The sequence below is a fragment of the Neopelma chrysocephalum genome, unplaced genomic scaffold (genome assembly GCF_003984885.1).
Source record: "Neopelma chrysocephalum unplaced genomic scaffold, ASM398488v2 Primary Assembly neopelma1_59, whole genome shotgun sequence".
Taxonomy (NCBI): Eukaryota; Metazoa; Chordata; class Aves; order Passeriformes; family Pipridae; genus Neopelma; species Neopelma chrysocephalum.
In genome coordinates, this window is record NW_020897714.1 from 8454714 (window position 1) to 8477270 (window position 22557).

Genomic DNA, 22557 nt, shown 5'->3' on the forward strand with positions numbered 1-22557 from the left:
TTTAAAAAACATCAATTTTCAACTGGTTTTACAAGGACTAGGCAAGGAAGGTGAAAATAAAATAATGTTCAAAAAAAAAATATTTGAAGGAAGACTTCTTTTAGCAAGGAGGAAAAAAGCTAGAACAATAAAAACCAAGTTTTTTTAATAGATGTGGGGGAGGTACTTGCAAGCAGTTGAAAAGAATTGGAAAATGAGAAATCACAGGGTGAAAAAAGTTTAAAAGGTGAAAATAATGAAATGTAAAAAATGAAACATAAATCAGAACCAGATTGGCTATAATAAATTGAGCAGCATTTACAAGGGAAGAAAGAAATAAAAAGAGGCAGATTTACTTTAGAAACAAAGGCCCTTCAAAGGAATCAGAAATGTGTAAGAAAGTTGACCTAAGTGAAATGATGTGCAGTTAAAACTGGAAATATAATTAAAAGTAAAGTAGTTGGATATATTATTATGAACAAAATCTGAAGACTTAAAAATTGAAAATAACTAAAGAATAAAAATTAATACTGGGAACTGAAATATAAAACTCCAAGCAAATAAAATAGAATTTGATTCAGAGTGCAAAAATAATAGCATGAAAAGCTGTAAGAATTGAGTTTGTTCATTTCTAAAACCTAACCCAATGGAAGAGATCTGATCTTCATTTAAATATACAAATTAAAATGGGAAACCATTCTTTTCCATAGGCAAAAACAAGAGCTGTCATTTTTTATTTGCAGCACAGTTTTTTTTTCTTACAATTTCTCAATACAGAAGTTGAAACTCACACTGAAAACACAGATCTCTTTTTTTATTGTTATTGACATTACATTGGCAAATACATACCCTGAAACAAGCCAAGACAATACTCTTTATTCCCTGATTGATTCCCTCTTGACTGACATGTGGCTACAACAGGGCACAGAAGTTTGTTCATACAAAAGCTGTTTTCTTTGCATATATATTTATGCCAAAGGACAAAATTAATATTTTGTTCAATAAGTGGCAGGACAAGTGAGAAAAATCAAATTTCTAGCAACTTTCCCATGAAAGTTCCTATTGAAGTTCCTTAACTGACCAAAAAGGCAGGATCAACTTCATCTTTATTTTATGTACTGTTATAGGCTACATGAGGTAGGAACGTGTTCTTTTTCTGTACTCAGTAACTCAAGGTGAGCTCTGAAGATAGCATACCTTTCTGAAGGTTCCTGTAGAAGAAGACTAGACCTTTAACTCATCAGAGGCTTAAAGGTATGTATCTGGACGTAAATGCCTTTTGTATTTCAGCTGTTCATTAATTTCAACTTGAAATCAGTGAAAAATAAGAAACTGCAGTGTGAGTTTGGTGAAATGAGGCTGCCAGGATGTGTTTCAGGTATTTTTACTTATTCTGTTTTTAAAGTTTTAAATTTGCTAATAAGATTTTATTCATAATATTTCCTTGAATCTGCTTATTTGAAATATCACTACAATAAATAGCTCTATTTCTTGTTTTAGAGTTATTTTCAGGTTATAATATGTGGATCAGAACTAAGGAAAAACAACATTTCTGAAATTGAAATACCATGCCACCTTTGTTTTCTTAAAAAAAACTTTAGGAATGCAGTATAAAGTTATTCTGATCCACATTACAGTAAGTATGCATGTGAGAAAGAGACTTTCAAGACATAAAATCTTACTAATGAGTATTGTATTTCCTACTATTGGAATAATAATATGCCATTCTCTTTTTAAATAGAGTATTTTATTTCAAAGTATTACCTTTGGTTACGATTATAGTAGCAACCCCAAAGGTTTAAAGATCCTTTTAAAACTTGTATTGATGACAATAACAGTGAACATGTGTTTCCGTTGCCTGATGATTTGGTTAATGTTTTCATACTAAGAGACATCATCTTTCCTATTCCCTCCAAGTCAGCTGGTACAAGGACTCATGATAGAGAAAAAAGGTATTCTCTCATTTCATTGAAAGAGATAAACTTCAAGGACACCCTACATCAGGACTGCAAATCCTTCATGATTCATAGGCTGACATACAGGGTCATAGGGTTGTCACAACAATAAAAGCATTGACACAGTAATAGGTTAGGAGAAGATGATTTTTACAATGAGGGAAAGGAAGGATGAACATCTGTTAGTGCAGCCGAAGGCTACACTTCTGCACATTCCTGGATAAAGTCCTACAGACTATATTCCACAAGATATAAGACCAGATGTCAAGAACATTAAACCTATTCTCGGTTTCCATTTGTCATACTCCTACTATTTCAGCAGTGCCAATGTTGCTGGGTTTTTGACCTATTCAGACAAGGATTCTGTGTCCCTAAGTTAGACCCTTCATTGAAGAAGGAAGGGAGTCTTTGCTATGGACACTATGCAGTCTCCACTGCCTCAAGCACAGTTTCTGAAAAACATTTGTGAAAACGAACTTTTCCTAACCAGAGGAGGGGAGGGAAAAAAAAAAGAAAAAAACCACTCTTTGCTCTTTTGTCCATACTGCGCCAGAGGGGGGTTTAGCACAGTTTCAAATTAATGAGTCTCCCAGTTAAAATATGGCCCTATGCTTTAGTGTAACTTACTGTGGATAAGAAAACACACTACTGAAAGTTAAATCATTTGTATCAAGTGTTATTGTGTCGTATGAAAACTGTCTAAAGGAACACTATCAAAGCTTTATGAAAAAAAGGTTTTGAAATTCTAGAAAGATGATTAATTGCTGCTTGCCACAAACCTGGTGCATGATTTGGAAGTTTTAAATACATTTATCAGTTATCTAGAGAAAATGAGCAGATATGAATACAACATGCATTTGTCATTAAGCTGAGAGGACAGTCAAAAATAAAGAATGAGAATAAATAATACAAAGGAATCTATTTAATATATGTGTGGCTAATGATTTTTAGTATATTTATTGAGAGAAAACACAAAATTGTTCTTCATTAAACTCGTAGATGACACAAAAAGAGAAAGGGTATTTGAATTTGATTAATGTGGCAGAGCTTGGCAGCGGGGGAGCTGCTGGGGTAGCTGCTCTGAGGTCAGAGCAGGTTAACACACCACAGACTTTTCTGGTGCCACACATGGGCTCTGGAGGAATTCAAGAAAAGGACAGCAGGTAATGGGCAAATTTTGATCTGGACACTGCTAGAAAGCAGAATATTTGTGGGGAATGTTTTGTTGTTGTAATTTGGTATAGGAAAAAGGCATGTGGTGTGCATGTGTTGTCCACCGTAGTTGGTGCAGTCATGATATCTCTTCAACCTTGGTGTGGGCAGTTCTATTTATTGATGTGAGTGAAGTTTATGCAGACTGTATGATGAATGTATACTTTATGATAATTCTTAAATAGGTGTTTCACAAAGGTGAGGAGTGGATGTCTGGGGTGCAGATGACCCGGTGCTGGCAGTGGGGGTTGCAGAGGCCCCTTGAGGAGAGGTCAGGGCTGCCCTGGGCCGGTCACAGCCAGTTTCAGATGGTAGACTGTCCTGCAGGGCACAGCTGAGGCTCTGGCTGAGGTGGTGACACTTCTGGCAAAACAGATTTAAGGAAGAGTAAAAGATCCTACATGGCAGCTGAGAGAGAAAAGTTAAAGAAATGTGAGAGAAACAGATGTGCAGGCACCAAGGTCAGGGAAGAAGGACAGGGGGAGGAAGTGCTTCAGATGCTAGAGCTGAGATTCCCCTGCAATCCATGGAGAAGATCATGGTGGGGTAGGCTGTCCCCCTGCAGCCCATAAAAGACTACATTGGAGCAGTTATCTGTTCTGCATCCCATGAAGGACTTGACGCTGTAGCAGAATAGATGTAACTGAAGGAAACTGCAGCCTGCAGGGGACCCCCACTGTAGCAGTTCCAGAAGAGCTGCAGCCCATGGGAAGGACCCTACAATGAACAGGGGAAGAGCATGAGGAGGAAGGAGAAGCAGACCCGAAGCATTATGAGCAGATCACAATCCCATTACCCATCCCAATGCACCACTCTGGAGTGGGCAGACAGAGGTAGAGGAGTCAGAAGAATCTGAGCCTGGAAAGCAGTGGGAGTGGTGAGAAGGCGTGTTCAGTTTTTGCTTTGTTTCTCACTATTCTACTCTATTTTTAATTGGCAATAAACTAAATTAATATTCCTCAAGTTGGATATGTTTTGCCTGTGACAGTAATTGGTGAAAGATCTGCCTTACTCAACCCATGAGCTTTTTCATCTTATACTGTTCCCTTGTTCTCCTGAGGAGCAGAAGAGAGAAAGTAGCTGGGTAGGCACCTGGCAGTCAGCCAAGGTCAACTCATTGCAGTATTGAATAATGAAAGATTAGTTCTTATCAATATCCATGTTATGCGCAAAGTTTGTGCAGATAAAAATAAGGTCAATAAGCTACACAAACTGGAGAGTGATTTTTAAAAAACAGTGACTAAGAAAAAGGTACTGAGACAGTCATCTGATGATAATCAGTTGAAATTGCCTTCTGGTAAATGTAATTTTTGGGAATGTCATGGTGAATCTCTTATGTGTAAGCAGAACATAAGGATTGAAAGGTGCAAATGTATATACTGTCATTTCCTACTGCTTTTCTCTGCATAGCATTTGTGAAATCATTATTTGATGATGATGTCCACATCTGGCGTTTATTCAAGAGAAAAATAGGGCAGTTGCATTACTTTCTGTAGTCAAGTGTGGAATAAATTTCTTAAAGCATAAGATCTTTAACAAGCAGAAACTTCACAGTATGCAATGGCTGGAGGCTAATATAAGACAAATTCAGACAAATATTGAGGAAGACATTTTTTAACACAGAGTATCTAATCATTGAAATAGCTTTTCTAGTGAGGCATTGGATTTTACATCATCTGCAGTCTTTAAATAAAGCCTAGATAATTTTTCTAAAAAATCTCTAGCTCAGAAGTTGCAGACTGGATACATCACTTAGCAGTTTAAAGTCTACAGCTTCTACAAGCAGGTCAAGCTAAGGTAATTCCTTGCAGACTTGAAATCTGTGCTAATTCTTGAGTGATAGGTTGGAAAAGCAATTGCCAAGAACACCAAGGAAAGCTAGGCACAAATTTGCAGTGAGACACTTTCAGAGGTGAAAAAGGCAAACATAGACTTATTTTATAAACACAAAGGTCTGCATCCAGACAAAATGTGTGGATTCAATGCATGACTAGTGATCTTTTAATGCATTTTACTATGTGTTACCTTATAAGACAAACTAGAAAGATTTTTGAGAAAATCTACAATTCCGTAGGTCAGAGTTGCTTTTTTATAGTGGTATTTGAATTTAATTATGTACATTTCATGTCTGAATGGTAACATTTTAGTCAATGGGTAAAAATGGCAAAGAAAGTAAAGATAACATGGTGCAGGATTCTTATCTTTCTGTATATTTACCCCTACACAAACCTGGCTTAAAAGTAAGATCACTAGTATTTCAGCATGTCCAGATTTTGGATGTTTTCGATTTTCCTAATTCAAGTGATATTTACTGAAGAAACAGTTCTAAAATAGGGTGAAGCCAGATGTTTATCACAAACCGTATTGGATATTTAGTCGCAGATTGTTTATTATGACTATAGATATCCACGTACCTCCATTCAGGCTGAAACTTTCACCAATTTTTGGAGGTGTTTACAGAATGCTTGGAGGAGCTATAGAAGAAATTGCTTATAAATGTATCCAGCTTGGAATAACTAGGAAAGTATTTCTCCCTGAACTTTTAGACAACAAGAAGCTGACTTTTATGCAGTTGCTTACAGCAGGAGAAACCAGCAAAAATAAGGCATCTACTATTAAACCTGAAGCAAATTTACAATTAAGCAAATAACCCTGATAGACTGGTATGTCTGACACCATGCAAATGGTTTCTTGCTTTCCAATCTACTTATTCCATCAGAGTAACCATATGCTGTTATTAACAATAATGATCTGCTCCAGAAAATAAGAATGATTAATGATGATTTGCCCTTGTACCATACTTTATCATGTGGTTCTTACTACGCTTCAATTTAAATGCAGGTTTTATTGCCAACAGCTTTGTTCTACATCCCTCTAAAATTGCTTTTACACAGTAGGAATAGCAAGGAAAAGCTGCCAAAAGAAGGCCAAACTTTTCACAAAGCACCTGTGCACACAAGAGCTGTACATCACTAGTCTGTCACAGAGCAGACCAAGTTGACCAGTATGGTTCCCCTTTCTTTTAAGGACAGTGTATCTTGTGGAAAAGCAATGTCTGAAGTTTTAGTGACTCTTTCTTTCAACCTCCTGCTATGCACTTCCTAGTCTGACAAATAGAAATTAGAGTTTTCCCAGTTCATATGAGGGCTGTTCAGATTTGGGAGTGACATATAGTGCAAGTTAGTTAGTATCAAGTCCATTTTCAGTTCTGATTTGATTATTCCCCCTGCTATTGGCAGTCTACCTGGTCCAGCCAAACTCTGTTCTCTCCTTTTTTGGATGGCATTCACAGGCAGCTCATTTTTCACTTCCACACTGGAACAAAGGTTTCCTGGAGCAGTTCTCCTTTCTCACAATTGAGGATGACAGCTCAAACATTTTTAGAGCCTTTGTTAAATGGATTTTGAGTGGTCTCTTAAGAAGAGGCAGAGCTGGACACTGATTAGGATGTCTTCCTGTACTAAACTAAGATGCATGGGTGCAGCAACCTCAACCTTTTTTTTCATTTTCTCCTTGACTGCAGGGAAAAGGCATTGTGCTAAACCACAGCAATGTAGATTCAAATACAGACAGAGTTTGAAATAATTTTATGATAATTATCCCTTGATTCTCCCTCTTCTTGTGGACCCTACTAGTTCTGCCTCTTAACTTACCTGGCACCAAATCCCCATCCTTGAATCCCTTCAGATATAGGGATTACTTTTAACAAGTGGAGCTAATGTTTTTCTTGTGCAGTAGGTGGAGTGGCAGCCACTGACACATTCCAATATTATATCCTGATTCTAGACAATGTTTACCCTGTAAAAGACATTAATCAAACAGAATCCTACATCATCATGAAATCTTTTAGCATTCATATTATATATCACCTGATTTCCACTATCCACTACCTGTCCAAAAAAAAAAAAAGAAATCTCTTACACATGCATTTACCCTGATTACTGGGTGTTGACTATGTGTGACTCACTGGGGGAAAGTATATCACTACTTGTGAAATTTGAAAAGATACACCAGTGTTCTCATTGTGCATTAAGAAAATATGAAGCAGTGAATTGGTTTGCTTCAAGTCATTCATTATTAGGTTTCTGTTTTACATGAGGATAAAAAGTACTTTCCGAGTGCAAAAACCGAACAAACCAATTTTATATCAAATCATTCATCTCCCTCCACACAAAAAAAAATGCTCTCCCTGGAAATGCTGAAAAAAAAATTGCACAGTTGATTTAGGAAAATTGGGGTTTGGTCATAGTAAAATGTGACTAGCGGTAAGTATGAATTCCTTTACAGTAGTAAAGGGAATGAAATCTCTTCCTGGCTTATACTTGTGGATTGAAACAAGAAAGGGCAAAGTTCTCAAAGTGGGGGTGTTGTTTGCCTTTAGAAACATCTCCCTTCATGGTTTAAAATTAAATTTATATTCTGTATATGGAGAAAGTAAATTGAAGATCTATTGATAACTGGCTTTTTCTGCATCTCGAGGGGTTTCCCTAGTCCATTGTTACTAGATATAATGAAACTCAACAGCATGATATGTAATTTATTTTCTGCTTAAGTTACTTGGCTGGCAGTACTGTATGTTTTCAGCAGCTACATGTCTGTGCTGTACTGTGTCTTTTTGTGTCCATGAATTGTATGTTTCCAAAGCTCAGAAGTCTGATTCAAAAAAACTATTAAAATGCACACACAGCAGAAATGGTAACCTGCAATATCTTCTGTGGTTCACGATAATATGAGCCATGACTTCTTACTCTTAGTACTTTGCGTGGGTGGTCACTTGACAACTTACACAAGTTATCAGCAGGGATATTACTAATACACTGATTCTTTTATTTGAAGTCCAAGCCTATCTATTAGAATGAAATCATTCTGAAGAACAAACACATTTTATGAGGACAGGGAAGATTTTGAAATGAAATTTAGCCTCATGAAATCCACAGCTCTGGCAAGTGTCTCCAATTGGCTGACCTATTCATCACCAGCAGTTTCTGCAGTGGGTTGAAGAAAACTATCAACAAAACACTTAATTCCCACAAGCATCAGAACATCCCTGCTGCCAAAAATAGCCTCATTTTTATGACTACATAACCTGCCAGAGTCTAAATATGACTATTAGCCACAACACTACGAAGAAAACAACTGCTTTGATTTTGTGAGGCGTTACCCATGACACAATAGTCCTAATAAGAAATCCAGGTCTGATATGGCCTGAATTTCTAGGAAGAGCTACTCCAACGAAGTCTCAACATCTACATGCACATTAGCTATAGAGGTATTTCACCTAATGCAAACGCCACCAAAACTGCTTGTACCAGTCCATACATGGTACAATTTTTCCAGAAAAAGATAAATATATCCTTCCATTAAAAATAAAAACAGTCCTTAATAAAAGGTTTCAAAATGTGATGTTCTCACCCTGTTGCTTTGTATTTTATTTTTCTTACCAGAAATAACTGGGGAAACTGTCATATTTTCAAGAAAATTTCAGTACCAAATTAGCATCTTTCTTCCACAAACAATTTCCAAGCAACTACCAACTTCAGATTGTCAACTTTGCAAAACAATTATGAAGTCCAAAACCCTCCTTGAAATCTGCACATAAATTATTCTTTTTGTCCTGCAGTTCTTTGAATGAAAGCAACCTCGCCTACATTCCCCTCTGTGTGGTGTGACTGGAGCAAACTTGGACTAACACTGCCAAATTATGGTGTTAAACTTCTTGAGAAGAGCTCCAGCTAATGCCCCTGCTGGATGCTTTTTCAAGTTACATTCTGTATGGGGACAGCATTATGCATCATTCTGTCTAACCCACTTCATACTTGATTACCTCAAGCCTCTTTCCATAAAACTGCAATATTATGCACCACACTGTATTGAATGGGCTGGAGGTACACTTATGACTGCACTCAAAAATGAAATGGGTAGACACTCTGCCCAGAATATAGTGCTTTATGTTACCATAATGGAGGAAACAGATCAGTGTCACAGGCAACTCTCAGGCATTTCTGACACTGAGAAGAATGGTTCTCATGGGGATTCACTGATCTATCTGTCTCTGTACCAATCCGTATTTCTGTCTTCATTAATCTATTTCCCGAGAGATATGCAGTGTTTCTCCAGATGTGTTGCACAGACTGGAATCTGTGCTCTTATCAGCAAATCTTTAGACCAAAGCACTTTAACAGTATACCATGACAAACCCACAAGAAATGAAAATCTACATTTGTTTACAAATCTGTTAATCTCAGCTTGTATTTTATTATTTTGCTTTGCATTTGTGAACAAACTGTTGACAGAAAGGTTAAAAAATTAATTTCATTTACCTGAATCTCACTTACCTGACTCTCATCCTGCCTAGGGAGGGGCATAATTTTACTGTTCTGCAGATCAAGTCATTCTTATTGTTATTACAGTGATCAGCTTTGTGGTTGTACTATTTCACTCCCAGTGTGGTGATACTGGTAGAAAATTTGAGCAGTAGATCAACGACTCCTGCCCTTACAAAGACAATTTCTGTCCTGACCAGTCATAGACTAGTTAAAAAAAGAAAGTGAAATTACTTATGCGCCTAATAAGATAAGTGCAAAGCCAGTTTCCTTCAGAGAAAGAGCAAGCCCATATTTATGTCTCCAAGTGGCTGCAACATACATGACTTAAGACATAAGCAACCTGAGCATTATATTAGACCCCAGGCTATGAAAAATCTATGTTTTGGCCAAGTAAGATCGTGGTGAATGTTTTTAGTGGAGAGCAAAAGCCACAGAATCACAGAACATGCTGAGTTAGAAGGTACCCACAAGGACCATAGAGTCCAACTCTTAACCCTGTAGAGGACCATCTCCAAGAGTCACACCATGTGCCTGAGAGTATTGTCCAAACACTTCCTGGACTCTGGAAGGCTTGGTACTGTGACCACTTCTGTGGGGAGCCTGTTCTGGTGCTCAACCACTCTCTGGGTTGAAGAACCTCTTTCTAATATCTAGCCTAAACCTCCTCAAGGCCATTACCTTGGGTTCTGTCACTGGTCACCACAGAGAAGAGATCAGTGTCTATGGCACCTCTTCCCTTCACGAGGAGGTTGTAGACTGCAATGAGGTCTCCCCTCAGTCTCCTCTTCTCCAGGCTGAGCAGACCAAGCAACTTCAGCCAGTCCTCACATGGCTTCCCCTCAAGGCCCTTCACCATCTTCGTTGCCCTCCTTTGGACACTCTCTAATACCTTAATATCTTTCTTCTATTGTGGTGCCCAAAACTGCCACAATATTCAAGGTGAGGCCACACCAGTGCAGAGCAGAGCGGGACAATCCCCTCCCTCGACCGGCTGGCGACGGTTTGCCTGATGTCTCCCAGGACACAGTTGGACCTCTTGGCTGCCAGGGCACTGCAGACTTATATTCAACTTGCCACCAACCAGGACCCCCAGGTCCCTTTCCTACCACTGCTTTCCAGCATCTCATTCCCAGTCTGTATATGTACATCAGGGGTTGTCCCATCTCAAGTGCAGAATCCAGCACTGTCCCTTGTTGGTGATTGCCCATCTCTCTAATTTGTGGAGGTCTTTCTGCAGGGCCTCCCTGCCTTCGAGGGAGTCAACAGCTCCTTAGAGTTTTGTGTCATCTGCAAACCTGCTTAGTATCCCTTGCAGTCCTACACCCAAGTCATTTATTATGATGCTGAAGAGCACAGGACCTAAGATGGAGCCATGTGGGACAGGTCACCAGTCTGATGTTACCCCATTCACTATTACCCTCAGTGCTCAATTCGTGAGGCAATTGCTCATCCACCCCATGATGTGTTTATCTAGCTGTGTGCTGGACATTTTGTCCAGAAGCATCTTGTGAGAGACAGTATCGAAAGCTTTACTTAAATCCAGAAAGAGGATATAAATTGGCTTCCCTTGATCATCTAAGTGGCTAACCTTGTCATAAAAGGAAATCAAGTTGGATAAGTAGGATTTTCATCTGATGAAGCCGTGCTGGCTGTGACCAATGACTGAGTTGTCTTTCAGAAGTTTTTCAATACCTCCCAGAAAAATCTTCTCCACAACTTTACCCTCTTTAGCTGCAAGAGTCATTGTAACATCCTTGTCGGAGACCTCCAGACAGACAGACCTGCTGATGGCAAATGTAGCTCTCCAGCTCACAGGTTGCCAGGAGTGCCTGATGCCTCTTTGTGAGGCTGGGGCTGACAAACAGTTCTTTTGCAGAGGGTGTGCTGTGGTCGAAGAGCTGTGTCACCAGGTGAAGGAGCTTCAGGAAGAAGTGAACAGGCTTTGTAGTATGCGAGTGAATGAACAAGAGAGAGACTGATTATTTTCAGAGACGCTACATTCTCAAGGCTCTCAGGAGTCCTGAAGCTCCATTGCAGTGGAGAAGCAGGTGAACTCAGAACCCTGCAGGGTAATTAGTCAAAGGACTGTTACTCAAGGGTCTGATGAAGGTTGGAAGCAGGTCACTGCACGTACCAGGAGGAAAATTCCTTCTCCTCAGAATTTGACAGGCAGGACTGGCACCTTCTACAACAGATATGAGGCTCTGGAACTAGAAGACCAGACAACTGATGAGGTGGGCAAAGGTTCTTCTGGGGTAGTGAGGCCTCCTAAAACAACACCACCTGTAACCCACACAAAGACCTCCTCTGTTAACAGGAAAAGAAGGGCAGTTGTAATAGGAGATTCCTTTCTTAGGGGAATGGAGGGCTGGATATACAAACCAGACCCAACTCACAAGGAAGGTTCTACTGTGTCCCAGGGGCTTGGGTAAGGGATACTACTGGAAAACTCTCCAGTCTAGAACACACTCTATCCTGCTACTGGTTGTTCAAATTGGCAGCAATGAAACAACAAAGAGAAGTCCGAGGGCAATCAAAAGAGACTTCAGGGCCCTGGAACGATTGGTAGGAGGATCAGGAGCACAGGTAGTAATTTCCTTGATCCTTCTGGTAACAAGGAATAGTATTGATAAGAATAGGCAGATCCACCAGGTAAATGAATGGCTCCAAGGTTGGCGTAATGAGAAGAATTTTGGGTTTTTTGGCCATGGGATGATCTACTCAACACCTGCTCTACTGACACCTGATGGGATGTACCTATCTCCGAGAGGGAAAAGAGTTTTAGCACAGGAGTTAGCAGGGCTTGTTGACAGAGATCTAAACTGGCTTGGAAGGGGAAAGGGGAATAACCAGGCTGGTCAGTGATAAGCAATGGGATGGTGTGCCAAAACTTGAGAAAACCAGCACTCATAGGATCCCTCAATCTGCCTCAAGAGGTGTTGGCTACAATGCACCTGAAATACACCTGAAATGTTTCTACCTCAGTGCATGTAGCATGAGGAGCAAACAAGAGGAGCTGGAAGCTTTGGCCCAGTCCCAGAGATTTGACATCACTGGCATAAGCGAAACCTGGTGGGATGAGTCCTGTGACTGGAGTGCCCTGTTGGATGGTTACAGGCTCTTCAAGAGGGATAGGCAAGGCAGCAGAGTCAGAGGGGTGGCACTGCGTGTAATAGAAGGGGTAGAATGAATGGAGCTCTCAGTTGGCAATGGCACAGTTGAGAGGCTCTGGGTAAGAATCAAGAGGCAAACAAATAATGGAGATGTCATTGTGGGAATCTGCTATAGACCTCCTGGACAGGAGGATGACACCGATGAATTATTCTTTGACTAAGAAGAACTTTGGGGAACTAAGGGACAAAATATTTTGGAAATAAGGCAAAAAAGGAAGGTCTATGCCCAGTGGAAGCAAGGTCAAGTGACATGGGAAGAATACAGAGATGCTGTTTGCTACTGTAGGGAGAAAAATCATATAGCTAGAGCTTAACTGGAGTGGAAGCTGGTTGGAAATGTGGGTGACAATAAAAAGAGTATTTTCAAATACATAAATGGCAATAAGCAGTATAGAAATATCATAGGCCCATTGCAGGATGAGAATGGTTACCTCACAGAGACAAGGCAGAGGTGTTTAATCCTTTCTTTGCCTCTGTCTTCAACACAGATGATGGACCAAGGGGGTCTCAGTGCCCTGAGCTGGAGGACCATGACTGCGAGAACAATCAACTCCCAGTCAACACTGAAATTGTGTGGGATATGCTGCTCCGGATGGATCCCTAAAAATCTACAGTGCCTGATGGGATTCATCCCAGAATCCTCAAAGAGATGGGTGATGTAATCGCAAAACCTCTCTCAGTGATTTTTGAGCGGTCTTGGCAATCCCCAGAGGTCCCAGCTGACTGGAAGCTGGCGAACATTTTCCTGATTTTCAAGAAGGGCAAGAAGGAGGACCCTGGAAACTACAGGCCTGTCAAGGGATTCTCTACTGCCAGTGGAGCTGCCTGAGTCCAATATTGACTTCAAGAGACCCAGCACTTTATCACTGCTGATCTGATATAACTTTCCTTCACTCGAGTGCAGCTAGAATTCCTTATGCCTTCTTGGAAAGAAACTATATAAAACCAGAAAACTTTTATTAACTAGAAAAAGAATATTCACTCTCCTATTTTCACTGTCTTCAATGTATCAGTGAAAAATTTATTATTATGGGAATATTAAGATCAGTGTTGCAATATATTCATACTCTATGCAGAAAATGACAGATAGAAGATAGATGAAATAAAGTTACACAAGAAATCTCTGTCAAAGTTAGGTTTAGAACTGGTATTCCCTGACGCATAATTCCATAATTCTCTACTCAGACCTTACGAAATTCTCTTCTGTCAGCTATTTATAGCAATTGTTTGTAGATACTTGTTGCATATGTGGAACAGGCTTCAAGCTTGCTTGCATTCTATATCTGTCCTGACATTTTTGGTGCTCAGCTCTTTGGACATTTGTGCACAGAATGTCACAGCTCCACATGTGCCTTGTCTGTACAGCACCTTATTCTCAACATAATCTTATTCTCCCAAAGGATAGTCAGGTGCTATATTTAACTGCACACCATCAGGAAATGTCAACATGCATTTAAATTTTCTACTTTTAAAACAAAAATACTCAATTAGTTTATTTCCATCTTTAAAAAGAAATTACCAGAAAAAAAAGATAGCTAAACCCCTCAATTAAACTAGGTAACTGCCTGCTCCTTCTGTTAGTTCAAAAACTGCTAAAAAACCTATAGTAAGCATTTTCCAAGGGTTATAGTACCAGTCAGCCCTGCACTAGGCATATGAAATTGTATATTATCCAGTGTCTCCTAATCCCACAAAATTACATTTGGAAGTAAGGACACATTTCTTTCTTTGGCTTAATAAGGAAAGTGTCAGCTTCTTTCTGTCCTTTCCAATGAGCATGATCTGATCTTCATTTCTAAATTTGTCACAAACTTCATTTGTGGTCTTTCTAGTCCTTTTCTTCCCTGTAAAATGGAGATCAAACATCCTATTTCATGGGAGCCTTGTGCAAGTACAGATTTAAACTAAAAAATAAGAAAAAAAACCAAAACAGAAAATGTCTCACAGTTCTAGGAAGGAGCTAAAATGATCTAAATTATTCTTGCGTTTTCATAAGTTTAAACTGTTGGAGAGTCAACGTTTCAACTTCAGCAAAGAGGGAAGACCTGTGTAGGTTGTGCAACACCCTGTGCACTGCCTGTTGTTTCCAACAGCAGTAACAACCCTTATTCCTTCATTCTCAGTTGCTGGCAGTGTCCTGACTCCTCTAGGTTGGCACCTGGCCCCTTTCCAGGGTCAGGGGAAGGAGATGTATCTAATGGAAATTGCACAGCTCTGTCTGCACCAGAAGAATCTTCACTCATGCTGATTCAGAGAATTTTACAATATTACGAAGCATTACTCATTACAAAGATGACAATTTCACAGGTCTGGTAAAAATTTGACCTCACTAGAATCAATTCCTAAATCTGTTTTTATTCTTTTTTTTTTCTGTTTTAATAGAAAGATAGAGATGAAAGGGTAAAGGTGGGGAAATATCACATATACACCGACTTACAAGTATACTCGCCCCTGCAGGTAAGATATTGGCTTGGTAAAAGATTTTTTTTTACAATCAGAATAATTTAGTCTTAATGGCACCTATCAGTGAGTAGAACTGTCTCCTCCATGTGGAAAGGAAGCACTTGCCAGCACAGATGAATTCTTTCTAATGCTGGTGATGATGCAGCTATATTAGTTCAAGACTAAACTGTCAACACAAATTAGGGGCCAGAGCACTGAAAATTAAAAAGATACTGGCACACACTGCACAGTTTGGCACAATTATGTGACATGCAAGCCAGGATGTGTAGTACCTGAAAGGTTTAAAAATCAAAATCTTCATCCTTAGTGGTTGCATAAGGACATGTTTTCACAGGGTTAAGGTGCATGACACCCATTAAAGTAAACAGAAGTTTAAAGCTTAAATGTTCTGTCCCACTTTCAAGACCTTCCTCTTTTTAGTACATATAGAGCATGAAATATCACATTTCCCCCTTAAGATTAACTTGCAGCCCACAAAAGGAGGGGTTAATCCATTTGGTTTATTATGCACCACCTGACTCACCTCCCTAACATCAAAGAAAAAAGCTGAAGAGAGGCATTATTTTCTCAGTTCTGGAGGGGTTTACTCCTGTATTTTGTCTGTTAACAAAGGAAAGTGGAGAGGAATATAACTGAGCATCTCATTTAGTGACTCATCTTGTTGCTTTTGCATTTTTCTCCATGTTTTAACAATTGTCATAAATCTTCTGGGATTAGGGAGATGCAGACTCGGGGGACAGAGTGATGCTACCCCACAATTTGCTTCTGTCATAAAGGACAATTGTAAGACTGTTCAAAATCTTTGAGACCAGATGAGGTTTCCTTGGCTTTTGTTCTATTTATATTAAAGATTTACTTCTAGGTCTCACTAAAGCTGAGTATTCATTTCTACTAGCTCAGTAAAACACTGTCTTGAGGGAACAGTAAGTATCTCCCACTGAATATGTTTACCTATACCACTGTCTGTCAGTACCTCGTCTGAAGAAAACCCCATTTTTCTTCATTTCTAGACAGTCTTAAAATCTGTTATACCACATGCTGAGTTGCTAAAGTATATTTGGCCTGGACAGCACTCAAAACTTCATATATGTCTATAAATGTGTTAGGAGTCAAATCTCAGATCTGGTTTTAGACACATTTTCAGTCTTTAAAGAAATGTCTTCCCATAGTTAAGTAATGCTATACTGTTAAATAAAATTAGCTATTCAGTATTATGACTGTGATGATGAAAGGTCAACAGCACACTCAATCACACTTCAAAACAGGGAAACTTATTGAGTCAGTTCAGCAGCAGCAAGAAAGAAGAGTTAAAAACTAAAGGAGTGGCAAACTATCATATTCTCTTTGAAGACATGACAAGGCAGTAACATAGCCCTCACAATTTGTTCCAGAGACTATTAACATGCTTTAATAAGAATGTGTTTTACCAATTCAATACATAGTGTGAAAGTTCATGTACACATAACATAGGCTTTTTATTATATAGGGGATTTGGCTCTTATTAGGCCAAAATTTAGATTATCCAGTCATACATCTCTGTACTGGTCTAATGTTACATGATTGAGCACATATAATAATTTCATCAGTACTAAAAGAGAGAGGTCCATCTCCTATCCCACTCCAACTGTCTATTCCTTTCCTGACTGTACAGCACCTCCTTTCTCCTGCATCTGTGCTTGCAGTCACTACATCCTTGTGAACAATCACTTTGATTCACAGCTTAACAAAAGATAAATTGGAATAAAAAGTGAAGCAGTTTGCTGGGCTAATGAAATGGATGTGTCTGTGAAGGTCTGATGAATGCCAAAGTGGGGAGGAGTAAGAGTAGGAAGATAAAAAACAACCTCCTCTTGCTCCTCCTCCTCACCAAATTGCTAATTTGTTCAGTTGCTTGTTCAGCACATCCCACAATAGGTGCTCCATCTAAAAAGGGTCTGAAGTGTTTCAGAGAATAAGAATTATATCCCTGTGTCCTTTACACAGACAATACAAAGAGAAGCAGCGTGTGTACAGTCAGATTGTGATTTGGACCAGACTCCTTCTGACCTATGCAGTGCTGACACAAGGTTTTCTGTCCAGCACAGCAATACAGACTCAGCTGCTCTGCATTCAAACTGTAAAGGCAATGAAGAAAACTAATGTAGATAATTTGAAAGTCATTTGTACGTGCGTGTGATAAATGCTCTTAGGTTGCTTCTTCAAACTCCAGGTACTTCAACAAACTAGTGAGTCCTGAAGGTTGCTGATTCTGTAATGGGTAAAAGACAGATATGGAAGGCGAGAAAAAGTTATCCCTGAAAACAGAAGAAAAAGGCTGTGTAAAGAAACCTAAGAATTCCAATTCAGTCCATTCTGTTGTTATTTAGTGATTGTTATAAAGTCATGATTCAGTGCCACCAGTGCTTTTTATATGGCTATATGGCCATATTATCTGTACACCATGTGTTGTATAATTTTCAGCTACCTGACAACTCCAAATTATCTAAAACTCTTAAGAGATTGGATATTTTTGCTATTGTTTACTTGTTCATAACATAGTTTTCATAGAGAGTACTGAACATTTCTAAAGCTGAAACCAAAAAATCCATGTTTCTTTCTTTGGTGGCAGTGCAGGTTTAAGCAATTTCTGCTCTCAGCCTTGCCTTCTTTTCTTCACACCATCACATCCATTGCGTCAGCACAGCTGTTTATGCAGCCTGTGGTGAAATGGGAACCATCTGAGAAATCCTGGGGCAGCAGAGAGGAATCAAAATCAAAAGGAAGCTTATAACAATGTGTCAATTGAGATGTATGAGAGGCTGACCTTGCATTGCAACATCTACGAGGTCTATGGAGGCCTTGTTAAGCTGACCCTAGAGGACCTGGGGAAAATTTTAGAGTCTCTTATGAAATTTCAAAATTTCATAAGAGAACCTTCTTGGTTTTTTAGTTCAAAACCTCTTTCTTTATCTAGTGACCTTACTTTTAGCCTTTCACTGCTTTGAAGATTCTTTATGGAATAATATTACTTATTTGAAAGTAAACCTTCCTGAGGAGTAAAGACAGATCCTTAAGTGCCAACTCTTCTATCCCCTTTTTGCTCTTCTCTCAGAAAGTAAGGTGAATTGTAGCTAGATATATGTTTATCTATATGTATAGATACAAGGAATGTGTACATATAATGTTTGCAACATTTTTCGCAAGCCTCTCTATTTTTTGTGTCAGGTAAGCAGTTTGTCTTTTATGTTTTTGCTGCCTATGGGAGAGTAGAACATTCATGACAACTTTATTATATACAATATTTGTGTAATTAAACATAGATTTATTGAAAATATTTTATACTTGAACAGAGTTGAACATTCAATTCCTGTAGCGATGCACAGACATTATTGTCTCACATTTCCATCTGGCAGTTTCTCCAGAGTGCCTCAGTTTCTCCTTTTGTGATAACAAGGGGTTGTTGTCACACTTAAGTTTCACACAAAATGTTGCCCATTTATAGGCATATAATTTTGGAACACTTCACTGCCCAGATGCATTGCATATGGGAGGCTGGGTATCTGGTTTCCATTCCAGGGACCAGGCAGTAAAATGCGTATCATTTAGGTGCTTTGAGTTTTTGGCTAATTTCAAGTCTCTGAGTAATGGTAGGTACTATTCATATCCTTGATGCTAGGCAAATGCTCAGGAAATTTACTACAATGCTAAATCACAGTAACACAGTGGTCTCCGTATCAGAGCTTTTAGTCACAAACTCATTTTCCTTCACCTCATATCATCATACATTGAGCTTTCTGTGCTTTTAAGTAATTATTTTTCTCCTTAAACCTTAAATTTATGGCACAATTTAGCTTCTATTTTACGCTGATAGTTACCCTGTCCTCAAATCAGACAGCTAAAATGAAATAATTTTGGAAGGCTGCATTTCTTTAACATCTTTCCCCAGAACATCTCAAAATGTTTTATGAAAAGTAACTAAGCTTTTCAGTATGTCAAAGGCACTTGAGTACTTGAAGGGACATTGATTCTGACACTGGCCAAGTCTTTCTTCCCAGCCCAGCATTCTCCTGTCCTGATTCATTCCTCCTCTCTCCTTCTTCTCCGATGCTAACAAGACTTCAACTACCTTTGATTCATACCTCTATTTAACAGCTATATCTAACTGAAGACTATTTCTTCTGAAGGCTTGATTACATCATACTTCACACAGCCATCAAAATCTGTTTTCTTTCTGAAGTCCTTTTTTCCCCCATATCTCTTAATCTTTCCGATCACCTACTATCTATTCAATTTACACTTTGTCATTTATGAATGAGCCTTATTTAAGCAGTATCTTTTTCCTTCTCCCTTCTTTTAATGTGCTCCATTTCAGTTCCACTCCCCTTCATCAGTCTTTTGACATGTTTCTTAATTCTGTATTTGCAGGATTGCAAACCTGACTCTTCTTTTGCATGTTTCGTTTTTGCTTGAATCAAAAATCTGCAAATCAACTGGACTTGCTTTGAAGGAAATTTCTTTTGTCTTTTCAAACCATTTTTCTTTTCACCAATTAGTTCAACTTAAGAGAGTAGTTCATATTCTTGTGTTGGAAAACACATTCTTCTTTTTCCACCTGTTGAGTTTGGATTGGACATGAGACATTCGGAGGACATCACAAAACCAGAAAACAACATACTGAATAAAAAGGGAGAATGTTTACATCTGTATTTATCTTAACACCCTAATTTATAGACTATGCCATGGGAGCTTTCATTGCCATTCTGTGTACTTTGTTGAGAAAAAAAATCAACAAACACATGTACTGATGTTGATTTCAGACAAGAGTGTCTTGGTTAATATTTTTCACTCATTTCATAGTAATGACGTATACAGTATAAATGGAAGTCATGGTGGCTCTGTCAGAGCTAGTGAGAAATACTTTACATCTTCCCTACCAAAATGGTTAAACAGCTGCCCAAGGCATGTTTCACTAGCCATACTACTTTTAAAACACTACTAGACATCTCAGTAGCTCCCTTCCTCAGAAGCAAAGTGCAGGCTTAGGCTTAGCAGTCGTTCTGCTGCTGCCCCCCCTCCCAACTTTCATCTACCTCCTTGCAACTTTCAGCATTTACTCATGATGGCAGTGAGAAGCACTGCAATTTTCAATAAAATTAGTGTTAGTAGTAATATTATAGTCTGGGATTATCTTATTCCACTAATTAATTTGTCAACTAATTAAGTTGCTAATTTAAGAAATGAGACCAGCAATTAATACAATATTAAAAAAAAACATGCTAGAAAGTACTTATTTCAAAATATTGAATCAAGAAGCTACTGCTTGCTCTCAAGAACCAAAAGTGGTTCTTGGGAACAAGATACTGGCAACAGGATACTGACAGCATGTTGTTGGTTTTGTTATCATTAAAGATTTGTTTAGTCTTTCCTTTTTGAAAACAAACCCAAAAATATTATGAAAGCAGCAGAAGGTACAGATTAGTAAAGTTGTGAGCTTTAGAAAGACCACGATCATTCTAAAGAGTTCTGTTTTGGTAGAGAATAAAAATACATTATCCTACCCTTTTCAAAACTCCTGAAATTGCCATTTTACCAACACACATGAAATATGAGCACCATCCAGTGGCAAAGCAAGTAAATTACAGGTTATGTATCGATTTCCTTCTTTTTCCTCAAACCACATAACCTAACTTGACATTTAGGTGTTTATATTAAAATCCCTTCATCTTTTTTAAACTAGCATAAGTATATTTCTGCTAATTTCCCAAAGATGTGGTAGAAGTAGAAAGCTTTTTTTTGAGTACATTGCATCTCAGCTGAACCCATTTAGTATTCCATGGTGGTTAATACATTCAAGTATTTTCTGAGTATTTAAAACCCTTTTGCAAACACATAATTTTTTTCTCTGCTTACTGCTATCACAATCATAACTGATTTCTCCCTAGTGTGACAAGATCACTGTTCTCCTTATGCCAGCATGAGGATGGCCTAGCATGTATCTGCTGCTCCCCAAGAGTAGGGTTACAATTGTTCAATCAGATCTCAGAAAGCACATTGGTTAGAAGACCCTTAGGCCCGCTGCAATAAATCATATTGGAAATCTATTCTCACTTTTCACATGGATGATTTTGTTTTAGGTCATTTTTGATTGTGTAAGACACAAATAGGATTTTCTTTAATTTTAAGCATGGCTGACTTTCACAATTATCTTTTCCTTAAAAAAAACCCCGCAAATTAATTTTAGTTATGACTGACACAACATACAGTCATTCTGGCTTTTAAGTAGAAAAATACATTAAACCTCTCACTTCTGCCCTCTTCTTTCACTACTTTGCTCCCAAAGTTGACGTATCAAAGTGTTGTGTATTTCCTTGACTTTAACAGCAACTGCACATGCAATTTCATACTTTTGCTCCAGCAGTTCTTTCATTAATATGGAAGGACTTGGATGTCTCACTTTATAGTAATTATTTTTAATTTTTTTAAACCTTCACATCTAGCTTTTTTTTTTTTTTAAGTCCTGCTTCTTTAGGCTGGACAGATAGTGTCTTTTAAGCCCATCATACTAAAGAGGTCAAAGAACTTCTGCACTTGAGGGTGTTCAGTCATGGTTATGATCAAATTATGAATCAAACATCTGGCAGTAGACAAGACATACATTCTGGGCTTTCTGAAGCCTGAAACATTTAATGAAGCTGAGGTGAGACGTGCCTAACTGAAGTTAATAGGAAGCAACCAAATGAGAAGCAGTGGTTTAAATGAGTGGAAAATTTTAATACTCATTAAGTGTTCGAGGAAACAGCAAAAAGGCAGAAACAAGACATATATTCCCCAGCAGAATAATCTTCAGCAGTCTGCTGAAGTAGCATTAATCCCCGTTGTGATGCTTTAAACAGAAGTAGCTATTGCACTTTAACAGGAAGATCTTGCTACATTCATTTTAACAGATCTTCTGTAGCAGCAGACATTTGGCCATGACTTCACATCTAAAACTAGAGCCTATATAAGTAAAAGCATGTGTCACTACAGGTAACTAACCTGTAAGAACAGACTTCTGCACTCTGTGGACTGGGCACAGAGGGATGCATGACAACTACCCTGAACAGTCACTTTAGAAGCCTGATGTTCTATGATGTTAGAAATTTGCTGCTGCTCTGCCACAGCAAGAATATTTTGTACGTGCGTGCCCTGTGTCTCTACTGGTGATCCATTACACACATACTAATATTGCCAATTGGTCAGTTATAAAAGAATAACCTGCTTAAATTATGCCAGTTCTCTCCCTTATCTACCAATAAGTGCATTTTAGAGGACTACTTTAAATCCTATTTTATGTTCACAACTTTTATCAAACGTAAAATAAGCCTGATAATTAAATATAGTTTTTAGTCAACTAATGCTAGCTCAACTTTCAGATGATTGGAAATATTTCAAAAGCTCTCAGGTTAGAAGCGGAAAATTATCTGGGATAAT